This window comes from Chelonia mydas, chromosome 2 (assembly GCF_015237465.2).
Source record: "Chelonia mydas isolate rCheMyd1 chromosome 2, rCheMyd1.pri.v2, whole genome shotgun sequence".
Classification (NCBI taxonomy): Eukaryota; Metazoa; Chordata; order Testudines; family Cheloniidae; genus Chelonia; species Chelonia mydas.
The window spans coordinates 108,818,484-108,835,101 of record NC_057850.1 but is presented as its reverse complement, the minus strand read 5'-3'; positions in this window follow the sequence as shown (position 1 = coordinate 108,835,101).

Sequence of the window (16,618 nt, the reverse complement as noted above, 5' to 3'; positions counted from 1 at the left end):
AGGCAGCTTACGCCACTGAGCCATTCCCCGCACCCTCTTCCAGGCAATCCTTCCATCGCTGAGGCCCTGCCGCCTGCTTTCTGTTGGGGCTGGGTGAATACAGACCGACTACTTTTTCCCGCTTCCTGCCCCTTCCAGTCTGTGTGCTTTGAAAATAGTGTCTCATAAGAAAACACCCAGTGGAACAGAAAATCCTGCTGCTTAAATTCTGCAGTCCACCTCCTCCAACCACTGAATCCCTTTAGTGGCTTCCTGACGTCTTCCATGTGAAGCTCACGGTCTGATTTCACCAAGGCAGTACACAGCTCTGCCGAAACTCAGCTCTCATTCCTTCCCCTTCCCTCTCGTCCTTTCTACTCTCTCCCTGTGCCACAGCCCTTCCTTTGACTCCTCCCACTGTCTTTCTTCCTGCCATCTTCGGGTTCCTGTTCAACACTGGCTTCTTTCAGGTAGCACTGAATTAGGGATTAGCAGTGGAAAGCTATCTGCTCCTTTGTTCGCGCCTTACCATTAAACACTGTGTTGTACCTGTCTAACTTAGAGTGTAAGCTTCTCAGGTCATAGACCTCATCTTCTGACAGTACATGTGTCACCTATCATGCTAGATAAACAACAATAATGTGCATTGTATCATTTCAGCCAGACCATGTACGCTTCTGGACCATGGCCAAAGACAGAGCGGCACAGGTCTAGATTTCCAACAAGAGTACCCACCTTTCAATCTAGTTCTCTCTACTTAGCTGTAGCTGTTTCTACAGGTTGCAAAATAAATGGGGTTATTTTTACCCCCTGCCCCATTCCTGTATATCTCTTCCACTTCAACTCAAAGACAGCCCACTTTGTTGATTTTTCTTCTCACTTTCTTTTCATTCTGTGTCTCAGCAAAAGAGGATTTGAGTAATACCTTGCAATAAGCAGCTCTTCAGATACATTATTCTGCTAAGAATGTTTCAGAACTGTTTCAGCCTACTTTCTGCAGGAGAAAACACTAATGGGCTCATCTTACCCTATACATTTCTCTCAGTTTAATCTCTGGTAGTAAGGAGTCCCGTCATCCTATGCTTTACTCATGACCACACAAATATTGAAATTGACAGATGGTGCAGGTGTGATGGCCACCATATTGGCCAACACACTAGGCATTGATTCACAGGCCTCCAGAACTAAATGTATATCCTCCAGCTAGAGTGAAAGAGCGAAAGCGCTCATGCTGGGGCTGCAATAGACTGAAGCCCAGAACCTCAACGGTATTTAGGTGCCTAACTCCCATTGAAATCATTAGTAGTTAGGTGCCTAAATACCTCTGCAGAGCTAGGCCTCACATCCCCTGCAGATCCGACACAGAGGGGAACTTGTAATGCATACTCGCCAGTGCAGTTACACAAGATGGTATTTTGATTTATCAGACTCATCTTTCCCAAATCAGGACTGTGCTTGAAGGTGCAGGCATTCTCCCTTCTCCACCTTTGTCCCTCGACAGGGAGAATTATGTCTTATGTGGGAAGGAGAGTATCCTCGGAATGTGGTGTTCACATGCCCAGCACTGTAGCCACTGGCCCCAGCAATTGGGACCATAAGATGTTCATATGAGAAAAAGGCTTGTGAAAGCACCATCTGTTATCTGGTCTAGCAGCTCCTCAGCCAGTTGAGACTGGACCATCTCCCTAAAGAGGAGAAGCTGGGTGGAACCTGCAGCCTTCTCCCAACAGGGAAGTTTATAGTTTTAATTGTTATTTCTCATTTGAAGCCAATGGGCCCACCCACAGTGTGTAAAGTTAAGTATATACACAAAGTCTTAGCAGACTTGAGCCTAAGAAGACAAGTGGTTATTACCAACCAGCCCCTGAACTTCACCATCACTAATTGGTTAATTTCTTATAGGTGTCATAGAGTCTAAGGCCAGAAGAGACCACTAGATCATCCAGTCTGACCCTCTATTTATCACAGGCCACCAACAACCTCACACTAAACCTAACAACTGAAATGAGATGCACAGGAAACTAGACTATTATGTGCCACAGGCAGAGCACAGAAGGGACAAAGGTGGGCCAGGGCTTAAGGCCCCAGCAATGACAGGGAAATGATCATGTGAGACATACCCAAATAATCTTAGCAAGTGACCTGCACGCAAACACTGCATAGGAAGACAAAAAACCCTCAAGGTCACTGCCAATTTGACCTGGGGGGAAATTCCTTCCCATACCATGTATAGCAATCAGTTAGACCATGAGCATGTGAGCAAGAACAGCCGGCCAGCCAACCTGAGAGAAAGACTACTCAGTGCCACCTCAGAACCCTGGCCCACCCCACCTAGCAGCCCATCTCCAGTTGTGGCCGTTCCTCATCCTTCAGAGGAAGGGGGGAAAAAACAAATCAACCTCCGATCATACACTGGGAGGAAAAAATCCCATCCTGACCCCTGTCAGTGGCTAGGTGAAACCCTAAAATGCAAGTTTTAGGAACATAAGCTATGAACCATAACATGAGATATACACCAGGGCTGTTGAGCCCCACTCCAGCCTCCCCGCCCCACCCCGCCCCCAAAACAACCGCATCATACAATTGCACTCAGATGTTTGTCCGGCTCGCTCTTAAAATTAATTGTTATTTCTCCTCACAACTCTTGTTGGGAAGCTGTTCCATAACCTTACCCTTCTGGTGGTTAGAAACCTTCTAATTTCCAGCCTGAATTTGTTCATGGACAGTTTATATCCATTTATTCTTGTACCAACGTTGTTCTTTAGCTTAAATAGTTCTTCACCCTTCCTGGTATTTATCCTCCTAATGCATTTATACAGCGTAATCATGTTCCTTCTCAGACTTCTTTTTGCAAGACTAATCAAGACAAGTTCTTCCACTCTCCTCTCCATTCCCCCAATCCTCCTAGTAGCTCTCTGCACCTGTTCAAGTTTAAATTAATATTACATGAACATGGGTGACCAGAATTGTACACAATATTCCAAGTGAGGTGTCACCAATGCCTTGTACAATGTCATTAATACAGTACTTCTCTATCTCTACTGGAAATACATCTCCTACTACATCCTAAGATTGCATTTGCCTTTTTCACAGCCAGATCATATTGGTGGCTCATAGTCATCCTGTCATCCTGTGATCCACACACCCAGGTCTCTCTCTGCTCTCTCACTTCCATCTTATGAGCCCCCCAGTTTGTAGACGAAATTCTTTTTACTTAATTACATGAGTTTGCACTTGGTACTATTGAATTGCATTCAATTTCTGTCAATTTGTCTTGAGATGACATATGAACAAGACAGTAGCCTCAAGAATCAGTACAGGAAGTGTTTTCCAGACCTAAGGGCATTTTTTATGAAGGGATGGAAAGGTTTGTGGAAGAAATTACATTCATGTAATGATATGTTGACTTACTCTTACTGTCTGTGTTTATGATACAAAGGTTGTTGCAGAAAGCCAACTGGCTATTATCTGAGAGCAGAAGCCAAATGGCTGTAAAATTGTTCTCTTGAGTTTTAATGTTCTAGTTGCCTCTCTCTGTAAAATGGCTTTTGGCCTTCACTCTCCAGGAAGAATTAGACTGAGCCAAACCATCTCAACTTTGTCCCTGTAACAAAAAATTATGAGGCACTTTTGCTGCTGGTGGAATAGTTTATACGCCAGACTTGCAATGCTCCAGTCGAGTGGTTTTCCCATGTGTTCATACTGTAATTACAGAAGACCTTTTCTTCTGAAGTCAGAGAAAAGCCTCCGAGAAATGTACTACAGTCATATCAGACTGCTGTAGTTGGAGTCTTTCCTTTTACATTGTGAATTAGAACAGCTACAAGATGTGCACTTTTCAGTTCTGCTGCTAAATTTTGTCTTTGAATATGGAGGCCTACCGTAAAGTATTCCACCTGCACAACACTGCTCAGTCTTGGAGGAATTCCACAGGTGTGTCTAATGATGCAGGCATGAAAGAACAGGGCTCATCATATATAATCTTATAATATTTATCAGTCAAAAGGTTTTAGGTCAAGAATTCCAAAAGTGACTAGTAATTCAGGGTGTCCAACTTGATATGCCTTGAAGGGGTCTGATTTTCAGAGAGAGCTGAGCAACCACCCTCACCCTTTTAAAGTGTCTCAAGTTGGGCACTCTGAAAGCTGTTTTTGGGAACCAGGAGAGGAGAGGTGCCCCACTGCAGTGAAATCTGGAAGGAGTGTTCTTTGGGGTTTGCTAACGAGACCCTGGGGCAATAGGAAATGCACATCTCCAATAAGGAGGCCTCTGTTAAAATTATATCTAAAGACAGAAAGAATGAATAAGAGTGAGCTGAGAGCATCTCAGGCAATCATCAGGGATTTTAGGTCTTTTGTGTTAATATTTACAACAAAACTTGGTCACTGTAAACAAGTCATGTGTGTGTTAACTCCTACAAACTGGGAAGTTCTGTCCTGGGTAGATGTTTCATATATTGTATCTACTTCTGGCCAAGACCCAAACATTGTGTTTCTTTTTACACTTTGGCCACTTTTGCTTAACGTATTCTGCCAATAAAATGTTATTAAAATGAACTGAAGTGTTATGTGTGCACGTATCAACTGCAAATATTACCAAACCTGTGACTGAGATTGAAAGATTTCCATATTCAACATCTCAAAGACAGGAGTCAATCAAATAGTTCTTGTAGTGTCATCAACATTGACCCGGGAACCTGCAGCACATTAACCCTACATTTAGGAGGACAGATATGAAGAATGACCATATCTGTACACTTGCTTAGGAGTGGCCTAACAGTCATGCAGGGGATGCATATTATGCATAGTCCTACAGTTTATGTGTGCATAGCTTTTCAGAATGACAGTGTTTATAAACACAAACACACACCCAATGTGAAAAGGTTGGTAAATATTATTAGTATCAGTGTTATCAAAATTCTTCCTGAGACTGAAGTGATATTTCATATTTCAAGGCTCAGGAATGGATGAGAAAGGATTTATAGGTCCATTCATATTAAGAGCTTAATCATGCACCATTGAAATAAATAAGACTATTTCCTTTGACTTCAAGGGGGGCAGGATGAGGCCCTCACCCAGGAAATTGAGGACTGGGAGACATTTCATATAAATTCAGACACAGGATACAGAAACTAAGAACTGTAACACTAACAAAAGAAGTGCTGCAAATATAGAACACAGCAACAACTAACGAAAAAAACCAAGAAGGTTAATGGCTTTGGAAAGTCTCAGTAGAATAGAAAAAAATATCAAATTAGCTTCTGCCTCTTTCAGTCTGAAGAGCTGGTGCTGATGAAATGCACCTATTTTTAGGTCCTTTCAAAGTCGAGAGGGCTGATGCCCTGACATAGCAAAACCTTATGACGCTCCTATCCTTCCACCACGGCATATAACAGGAATAATAGTCCCTGCAGTGTACTGCTCATGCTGCAGGGAATAGACTCTCAGCTGTGGTTCACTGCAGAGCATTTGTTGTGCCATGTTACAAACTAGCATTTCAGCCAATAATACAGAGCTATTTACAGACCTTGGGTCAAATGCTGCTCTAAGGCACATTGCACAGCCTGGCTGGGTCAGCTCCAGTAAAACTAAAGAACTTTCCCCTTCCCAAGGTGCTTCTAGTGAGTTCTCATTTCAAGGAAGGTGAAATAGTAATAAACAGTGAGCAAAGAAAATCATTCTTTATCCAAAGCATTTGATTAAATAAAATGTAACAAAAAGGACATGTGCTGCCACATGCAGCTGAAGGCAGGATTTTTGGGATCCATGTTCAATGGCTTGAGAAGGCCTGAGTGGAGCAGTGACTAACAGGACACCGTGGTTCACAGCATACCTTCAGTTTGCAGATAGAACAAGATTTCAGGAGTAGAAGGAAGATGAGAGCAAGGAGGAAGACATCCAATGACTGGGATGGAAAGAAGTCTTCCAGAGAAGAGTTTGAAAATCCCCTAATAGAATCATAGGACTGGCAGGGACCTTGAGAGGTCATCCAGTCCAGTGCCCTGGACCCATGGCAGGACTAAGTATTATATAGCCCATCCCTGACAGGTGTTTGTCTAACCTGCTCTTAAAAATCTCCAGTGATGGAGATTCCACAACCTCCCTAGGCAATTTATTCCAGTGCTTAACCACCCTGACAGTTAGGAAGCTCTTCCTAATGTCCAACATAAATTGCCCTTTCTGCAATTTAAACCCATTGCTTCTTGTCCTATCCTCAGAGATTAAGGAGAACAATTTTTCTCCCTCCTCCTTGTAACAGCCTTTTATGTACTTGAAAACTGTTATCAAGTCCCCTCTCAATCTTCTCCTCTCCAGACTAAACAAACCCACTTTTTTTCAATCTTCCCTCATAGATCATGTTTTCCAGACCTTTAATCATTTTTGTTGCTCTTCTCTGTATTTTGCCACATCTTTGAAAGATTTGTCCACATCCTTCCTGATATGTGGCGCCCAGAACTGGACACAATACGCCTGTTGAGGCCTAATCAGTGCACAGTAGAGCAGAAGAATGACTTCTCGTGTGTTGCTTACAACACTCCTGCTAATACAAACAAAGTGATGTTTGTTTGTTTTTGCAGTAGTGTTACACTGTTGACTCATCTTTAGCTTGTGATCCACTATGACCCCCAGATCCCTTTCTGCAATACTTCTTCCTATATAGTCATTTCTCATTTTGTATGTGTGCAACTGATTGTTCCTTCCTAAGTGGAGTACTTTGTATTTGTTCTTATTGAATTTCATCCTATTTATTTTGGGCCACTTCTCCAGTTTGTCCAGATCATTTTGAATTATAATCCTACCCTCCAAAGAACTTGCAACCCCTCCCAGCTTGGTATCATCTGTAAACTTTATAAGTATACTCTCTATGCCATTATCTAAATCACTGATGAAGATATTGAACTGAATTGGACCCAGAACAGATCCCTGTGGGACCCACTCAATATGTCCTTCCAGCTTGACTGTGAACCTCTGATAACTGGTTGGAAAACCATTCCCAGAAAGTAGTTGTGTACTCACCTTATAGTAGCTCCATCTAGGATGTTGTATTTCCCTAGTTTGTTTATGAGGTCATGTGAGACAGTATCAAAAGCCTTACTAAAGTCAAGATATACCACATCTACGCTTCCCCGCAATGCACAAGGCTTGTTACACTGTCAAAGAAAGCTATTCGGTTGGTTTGACACAATTTGTTCTTGACAAATCCATGCTGACTGTTACTTATCACCTTATTATCTTCTAGGTGTTTGCAAATTGATTGCTTAATTATTTGCTTCATTATCTTTCCGGGTACTGAAGTTAAGTAGACTGGTCTGTAATTCCTCGGGTTGTCCTTATTTCCTCTTTTTTATATATGGACAAAAATAGTGCCATTTTCAATCCTTGGGAATCTCTCCCTTCTTCCATGACTTTTCAAAGATAATCGCTAATGACTCAGATATCTCCTGAGTCAGCTCCTTGAGTATTCTAGGATGTATTTCATCAGGCCCTGGTGACTTGAAGACATCTAATTTGTCTAAGTAATTTTTAACTTGTTCTTTCCCTATTTTAGCTTCTGATCCTACCTAATTTCACTGGCATTCACTATGTTGGGTGTCTAATCGCTACTAACCTTTCTGGTGAAAACTGAAACAAAAAAGTCATTTAGCATTTCTGCCGTTTCCACATTTTCTGTTTTTGTCTCCTCATTGAGTATTGGGCCTACCCTGTCCTTGGTCTTCCTCTTGATTCTAATGTATTTGTAGCATCTTTTCTTGTTACTCTTTTGTTGGGGTTGACCGCAAATTACCTTGGGCTGTTGTTACAGCATGGTTTGGGGGGAGCTAGTAGTGAACTGGCTTTGATCGACCAAGCTGGCTTGCAGCCACTTGACTGGATAAACAAGCGAAGAGATAAGGAAGGCCTGAGACTAAAGTGTGGGAATAGAAAACAGCAGTGTTTCCTGCCAGAGCCTGCTTGTGGGTGAATATGCCCCGCCGCCCTTAGAAGAAGTTGATGATTAAAAGCAGCTATGAGAATTGCTTTAGACAAACAGTCTCACCTGTGGACCCTGGCCTTGTGGGTGCCCAGGAAATTCCCCATGCTGGAGCAGTGCCTGCTACTGTTATGCTATACAAAGCATACGGGATCTTTTATAAGAGAGAAGGCAAATACGCCATATTTATTGAAAATACAACAGTTAGCATATGCTTTTCAGTCAAACACACATACACACCATGCACACAGTCCTGCCAGCTGATGTTTTTATAGTTACCAGTCTGTTGTAGCTCGAGTCAATCTAATGGCCAGTTTGGTTGAACACAAGTGAGGAGCTGGGTTCTGTCGGTCGCAATCCGATGCTCCGAGGCTTTGCAGGACTGAACCCAGAGTTCCATGGCAAAACACCCCATCTTTATAGTTGTAAATTCCCATTTGAGTCCATGCATTTTGCAATGTCATTCTGTAATCATTAGTCCTTAAGTGGTGTTAATCTTGGGGTTTTCTGCTGTTATCATTTGATGGTTATTGTTGGGCTTCCTAACATTATCTTCTATTTGTTGTCTCGCCTTCGGGGGTGCCTGCCTCACCTCTGAGGTCATCAATGCTGCTAACATGTTTAGCATGGATACAATGGATATTTTCTGATTGTCTCCTGCTGTTTCCAAGTCTCTCACTTTTTCTTAAAAAGAAAAGGAGTACTTGTGGCACCTTAGAGACTAACCAATTTATCTGATCATAAGCTTTCATGAGCTACAGCTCACTTCATCGGATGCATACTGTGGAAAGTGTAGAAGATCTTTTTATACACACAAAGCATGAAAAAATACATCCCCCCACCCCACTCTCCTGCTGGTAATAGCTTATCTAAAGTGACCACTCTCCTTACAATGTGTATGATAATCAAGGTGGGCCATTTCCAGCACAAATCCAGGGTTTAACAAGAACGTCTGAGGAAGGAGGGGGGGGTTGGAAAACAAGGGGAAATAGGTTACCTTGCATAATGACTTAGCCACTCCCAGTCTCTATTCAAGCCTAAGTTAAAATTGTATCCAATTTGCAAATGAATTCCAATTCAGCAGTCTCTCGCTGGAGTCCGGATTTGAAGTTTTTCTGTTGTAATATCGCAACTTTCATGTCTGTAATCGCGTGACCAGAGAGATTGAAGTGTTCTCCGACTGGTTTATGAATGTTATAATTCTTGACATCTGATTTGTGTCCATTTATTCTTTTACGTAGAGACTGCCCAGTTTGACCAATGTACATGGCAGAGGGGCATTGCTGGCACATGATGGTATATATCACATTGGTGGATGTGCAGGTGAATGAATATCCACCAATGTGATATATTGATCTTATGATCAGATAAATTAGTTAGTCTCTAAGGTGCCACAAGTACTCCTTTTCTTTTTGCGAATACAGACTAACACGGCTGTTACTCTGAAACCTGTCACTTTTTCTTGACCATCTGGACATTTGTGATGGGTTTTACACCTTACCTTTTCCTGATGCATGCATTCCTCATTCACACAAACAATCTCTCACAGAGAAGACAGTAGTATTTTATATTCAGCAGAATACATTGTAAATTAAACTTCACTAATATCTTGTGGTCAAAACAGTTTACATTGTGGCTCAGGCCTTTAACATTCCTTTAATCTAATTAACATAGACACAATACAAGATCCTGTCTTTTACTCACTAAACCTTAAAACGAAGAAATGTATATTTAACTAGAGTGCCTAATTTGTAATACATATAGGAAACCATAATAGACATTATAACTTATCCTAAAACAAAAGGGTGACCAAAATCAGTCATAAGGATTGTTCTGGTCTGTCCCTGCCTTAACATCAGTACAGACACTGGCAGTCTGTCAGATGCATTCCTACCAATGTCCCAGAGGGTTATTCCTTTCTGCTATTCAAAAAGGGTGGCTGGTAAAATGAAATCAAGACACACATTAGTACCTCTATTCTTATAGTACAATTATAAAATCCTGTCCCTACACTACGAGCCCTCAAGGACAAGGCAGGAGGGTCCGGGACACTCCGCAGCAGAAGGGGTGTAAGCACTGATTCTTGCTGGCTTGCTTGCTTGGTTGCTGGAAAGCATGTATTTAGTAATACATGAAGACTGGGAGGCTTCCCAGTCTTTTATATTATTATATTATATTATCTATTATACTTTGGCAATAAAACCGGTTATACTTATGCACCTGGAGTGGCTTCACTGAGTGTACCTGAGCCCACCCACGCCCTCGCCCCCTTGGGACCGACACCTTTATGTCTCTAGCTAGTTTAATCTCATTTTGTGCCTTGTCCTTTCTAATTTTGTGCCTACATGCTTATGTTATATGTTTATATTCATCCTTTGTAATTTGACCTAGTTTCCACTTTTTATAGGACACTTTTTTGAGTTTCAGGCCATTGAAGATCTCCTGGTTAACCCAGGCTGGTCTCTTGCCATACTTCCTATTTTTCCTATGCATTTCCTTAATAATGTCTCTTTGAAAAACTGCCAACTCTCTTGAACTCTTTTCCCCCTAGACTTGCTTCCCCTTTGGATCTTACCTACCAACACCCTGAGTTTGCTAAAGTCTGCCTTCTTGACATCCATTATCTTTATTGTGCTGTTTTCCCTGCTACCATTCCTTAGAATCATGAATTTTACCACTTCATGATCACTTTCACCTAAGCTGCCTTTGACGTCCAAATTCTCAACCAGTTCTTCCATATTTGTCAAAATCAAATTGAGAACAGCCTCTCCCTTAGTAGCTTTCTCCACCTTCTGAAATAAAAATTGTCACCAATACATTCTAAAAACTTGTTGGATAATCTGTGCCCGGCTGTGTTATTTTCCCAGCAGATGTCTGGGTAGTTGAAGTCCCCCAGGACCATCAAGTCCTGTGCTTTGGATGATTGTGTTAGTTGTTTAAAAAAAGCCTCCTCCACGCCAGCTCTTCCTGGTTAGGTGGTATCTAGTAGACCCCCTACCATGACATCACCCTTGTTTTTACCCTTTTAGCCTTACCAAGAGACTTTCAACACGTCTGTCTCCTATTTCCATCTCAGTCTCAGTCCAAGTGTATACATTTTTAATATATAAGGCAACACCTCCTCTCTTTTTTCCCTGCCTGTCCCTCCTGAAAAAGCTGTACCCTTCTATTCCAATCCTTGGTAAATGTACTGTCCTGTAACTCTGAGCACAAATCCTGCTGGCTCTTGCCAGTTCTTGTTCATTTTTCTTCTTATATGCCTCTGGCAAACTAAAACCACAGAGACAAAGATTAGTATTTGTATTTGTACTGAGCTGGACAGGTTCAGAGACATTAATTGCAAACAAAGGCCCTGACTCAGGTCAGCACTTACACATGTTTAACTTTGAGTATATGCTTAAAGCCCATCGATTGCATATGTTTGGTTGGGGTGGGGGTGGGGAATGAAATGTGGATGTTTTTCAAAAACACCTAAAAAATCATTTTTGGTTTTCTAAAACTTTTTTGACAGAAAAATGTTTTATTATTGTTTTTGGGTTTTGTTTATTGTTTTTGTTTGGGAGTATCCCCCCCCCCACACACACACTGCCCATTTTTATTTGGGAGCCTAGTCACATGGTGGCAATTTTTTCATTTTTGAAGAATATTTCAAAATGTAAAAGATTCATGTTTCAGAAATGATTAATTTAAAAAATGAAAAAAAAAACACAGAAAATATTGAAAAACTAACATTTTGTTTGAAAACCAATGGACCAAAATCATATCTGAAATTAAAAAATAAATACTTTTTGACCAACTCTATTTGCAAAGGACTAAATGGAAGAATAGAAGGAAAACCTTCTAGTGTTGGTCTCTAGGCGCTACAGCAATATTAGTGTTAAATAATAATAATAAAATGGCACCTGCAAAAACATCTGAGACAATCAACGTGAATAAGAACCCAAGATCTTTCAATATGGTGTGCTACAGAGCGATTTATTGCAAGTGTCCATTATATGGCCTCAAATCTAAGGCACACGCCACAAGGTGTGGGGGAAGGAATAGCTCAGTGGTTTGAGCATTGGCCTGCTAAACCTAGGGTTGTGAGTTCAATCCTTGAGGGGGCCATTTAGGGATCTGGGGCAAAAATTGGAGATGGGTCCTGCTTTAAGCAGGGGGTTGAACTAGATGACCTCCTGAGGTCCCTTCCAACCCTGAGATTCTATGGTCAGGGTGCAGGTCTGACCAAAGGCAGCTCACTGAGTTCTACAGTGCAGCCTCTTTCAGTTTTAAATCAGAGTTGCCTCCTGTGTGGACTCCAGATATCAATGCCCCCTTTTGAACTAAGAAGCTTAGTGTTACAGACAGGACCCCACTGGGGTCCTTGGCTGGGAAAATTCTGGGGGTAGCCCTGACATAGAGAAATTGCTGAAGACATTTTACCTTCACTAGCACCCATGCCATGGCAAAAGGGAAGTCAAGTTTTTGCCACTAACTAACTGAAAGGCAGAAGTCATTCTCGAGCACAACACACACACAGCTCTTTGGCCATAAAAGACGGGAGGGGGTGGGGGAGGCAGGGAAAGCATGCAGAAGTGATGAAAATGTACGGTGATGTTTTGAAGGCAGGGATGGCTCAAGTAGCCATATAGCAGAGAAACCCATTTTCTTGAGCTGTGAATTCCCTCCCCCCCCAATGTCAACTATACGTCCAAGCAGGACTAATTTTTGTTTGTGTGTAATTTTTCTGTTATTTTTTTCCATATCAAACACATACATTAGAGGGAAAGGAGGAAATTTTAAAAAAAATTAGTCAACATAGTTACCACTGCTGTCTAATAACAACGACAATTTACAATCTGTGTAGTAGCCATGAAGCAGACAAGCTCCTCGGTGCAAGGTACCATGCTGTACATTCACATTTGAAAGAACACGCACCCAAAGAACACGCAGAGGAATTACTCATCTGCTTGACCTTAAGCACACCTGTAAGTATTTGAAGGATCAGGGTTTTATTCTCCTCTTGTCTACACCATGGTAAATCTGAATTAATGCCACAGTCACTGGAGTGACACTAATGTAAGGCCAGTGTAAATGTAAGGAGATGCCTGTCGTTGACGGCAAGCATGGGGTTCTTGTCCTATCTTTAGGAGAGTTGTTCTAGTTTTCAATCAATTCCCAATTGACCACCGGCTACATTAAATATCATTTTATTATTTTCAAAGTGCAAATGTACAATTACACCCAATATTAATAGCAACATATAGTTTGCAAGAAGAAAGAACTAAATAATGACACATTGCAACTAAGTGGAGGCTACAATAACCATCAAAAAGTATTTAGAGGATGTAAAATCCAACGAGACAAAGGAATTGTTATAACTAGGATTAATGGGATGAAGTTGACCAAAGGAAAATTAAAGCCAGATAATATCAGGCAAAATGTCCTAGCCGTCTGTTACACTGCAAAATAATTTCCTAAGGGAAGCAGTGGAAGCCTCAGTGCTCAAGTCATTTAAAATGGAACTGGGCAAAGCAATGAATTACAGAATCGCAGGAACAAGTCCTGCCCCCTCCTCTGCAGCTGAGGACAGTTCACACTCAGCAGAACCACACAACTGTTGAAACACCACTGCATGTACCATATCCGGATTTCTGGGGCCTGCATAGCCCCCATGTCTAGTCTGTGCAGCATGGGTTGAGGGCGAAGGGGCCGTAAGTTGATGAGTAGAAATGGAGCCAATGGGCCTTGTCTCTTGCACTGCAAGGAGGCAGAAGTAGTGGAAGCTTCTGTGGCTTCTAAGAGCCATGAAGCATTTCCACTGCCATTCAGTGACTTGGGGAGGGAGGGTCCTCTGCCATTTCTCACAAAGCCCACTTGCCTCAAGCCTGGCTGCCCAAGCTTGCTGAAGAAGGAAGTTGGAGGATTTAGGACATAGAAGTTACACCATATAGTCTTTCCCAGCTGGCAGCAGAAGATTATTCCCTACAACAGTGCTCAAGTGCTCTCTCCATTCATTTCAAATAACACAAGTAATAAGGCTGCCAACTACTCTTCTATACAGTTTAATAGGCCTCATGGCTGAGAATTTGTCCTGATATTGATCCTAGGTGTTCTTTTGCTCAATTTCACCCAATATTTCTAAGTATAGCTCTTCATGAGCATCACTGTAATGTAATCATAGTAACTGGAACAATTGATGGGAACTTATCCAAGTTGTGATATTTAATTTTTGATGTGTCAATCAGTCTTGTCAAGCCTGTCTGTTTGTAAATAGGCAGAACTACTAGCAGATTTCAGCAGAAAAATCCCAAACTGTCTTTTCTTGCCTCCAGCTGCTCAATAATATGACACAGTATCTCTGTACATGGGATATATCATACACAACTAAAAATGAAACAGTTTATTAGTGGGAGTACTGGTTCAGCTATACAGATGGCTTTAGAGAGGACTATTTTCAAGAGATACCCACAGCATGACTGTAATGCTAAGTAAACCATCAAATTCTAGGGTTACCTTAAGAATATGGATTGTTGAATTAAGTGTCTTTTAACACTACCCTTTTCTTTCCAGAAATGGGAGTCCATGCCTCAATTTCACTGAATCCAGAAGGCGTTTAAGTGCCAGAAGTAATGCATCGTAGAAGCAACCTTCCCCAGGGAGGACCAGCAGAAGTCTGTAACAGCACAAACAAGGGGAATTTGGCTCTCCCTTCAGAAGAGTTTTGCCATCTCTGCAACATGCAGCTTTTGCAGTCACTAGTTCTGGGAAGCCCTATGTGGGTGGCACTCTTTATTCCACATTTCACACTTCACTTTCTTCTCAGAAACAGATACACAGGAGGTTTTCCTCTTCGTCTGAAGAAAGTAACAATGGCCCTATGGTATTTCCAGTGCTGCTAACACAGTGCTTGAACTGCACCAGGTCGCAAGGGGCTGCAGACCTGGAAAATAACATATCTAAGCAGTGAGCCAGGTCACTGAGGGGTGCACATTTTAATACCACCTGCGGAAAGCCCCTCTGGTTGGATGCTTTCCCCACTTGCCCTGCTTCCTGGGGAAGAGCAGGCTATCAGGGCTGCTGCAAGAGGCTGGCAGAGATTCTCACCCTCCCCTTAGGCACAGACACTATTCTCATAGGAGGGGTGGGGATAGCAGGAAAAGCCCAGAAGCTCATGGCAGCTGTGCTCCCTCCCTTCTCCCCTGCTGGGAGTAACAGGACAGCTGCTCTGCTGCTCCCATCCCTCTTTGCAACACTCACTCTGGGAAGGAGCAGAGGAGACCCCTCCTCCCCCTCAGTAGAGGTCTGCTCGGGCCTAATCTTTAGGCTTGATCCAGACCCAAGCCCACCTAACATGAGCCTAAGTGATTCAAGACATTTTCCAACCCGACCCTTGCCCCTGAAACTGAGCTCCCACTGCCACCTCTTGCCCTGGAGGTCGGCTCTCTGTGGTGGTGGCACTGGGGAGTGAGAGGTGCTGCGATTCCTTGGTACTCCAGACCTCAGCACAGACAGCATTGCAAGGGTGGCTGCAGCTGGCAGGAGCAGAGCATGCAGCTGCCCTTGCACCACCCCCCTGGCCAGGAGAAGGAGAGCCCAAAGAGAGGGGCCAGTTGCTTTCCCACCTTACCCAACACAGACCCGACACTGGTGGTAGTAACCAGAGCCCTTGTGCCACACGGAAGTCGCAGAGCTCATGTGCCAGCATTAACCCCTGGAGTGCTCCAATGATTTTATTGTGTCCTTCAATGAGATAACAGCCTCACTGCATGTCAGCATATGTCTCGTCAATTTGTTCTGTTCGTGTGTGAGAAACACGTATTTGTGAGTATATTTTTGCCTGGGGTACAAAAGACTTTAATAGATAAGGGCCTAACCCTTAATTAGCATGCACCTACTTCGGTCTTTATGGAAAAATTTAGAGTTGGATCGACTTGGTACGTCTAAATGTTCTTTTGAAAAATTTACACTGGAAGTATATACACACTGCCAAGGCTGGGTGCTAGAAGGATCTCTCTATCGCTCAGCTTTCTCGAAAAGTATGAGAACCCAGTGCACTAGAAAAATAAAAAAGAAAGAAAGAAAGATGTAAAATTCTATAGTGACTAACCCAATGGTCACAACTTTCCCATTTTGGAAGCAGAGATCTAGTATGGCTATTCAGAGGATCTGAGATCAATTTGATGAAATGCAGTCCTTCAGAGAGGTTGGGACTGAGAACGTCCTGTAGCTAACACTCCTTATAGAGGTTTGGTTTCATGAGTCTTTCCCATTTGTGAGCACAGATCCAAAGGAGTCTGCTGCTTCCATCCACAATGCATTATGGGCTGGGAGATCACCTGATTGCATATGAGATGTGGGGTCTGAGCATGGTTTAGCAGAAGGACAAGGAAATTGACCTGTTAGTCTGAATGTTTCACATGATTGGTGAGAGGAAGGAGTGATTAAAAAGGAATGTGAGCAACTGGTGGATTTTCATAAAGACTTGAGATTATAGCCGTGGTCCTCCACTTCCAGAGCCCTACGATTTGTATATCCTTTCCTTGATATGGTATGTTTACGGGAGGGAAAAGTCCAAATAGAGGAGAATCGGAGCTGGGGATATGCCAAAACTGATAAAAAACAGCTTTTAAAAGTGTAATTCTAAAAGAAAAATGAACAGATAGCTGAAATATGTGATATTCTTTTG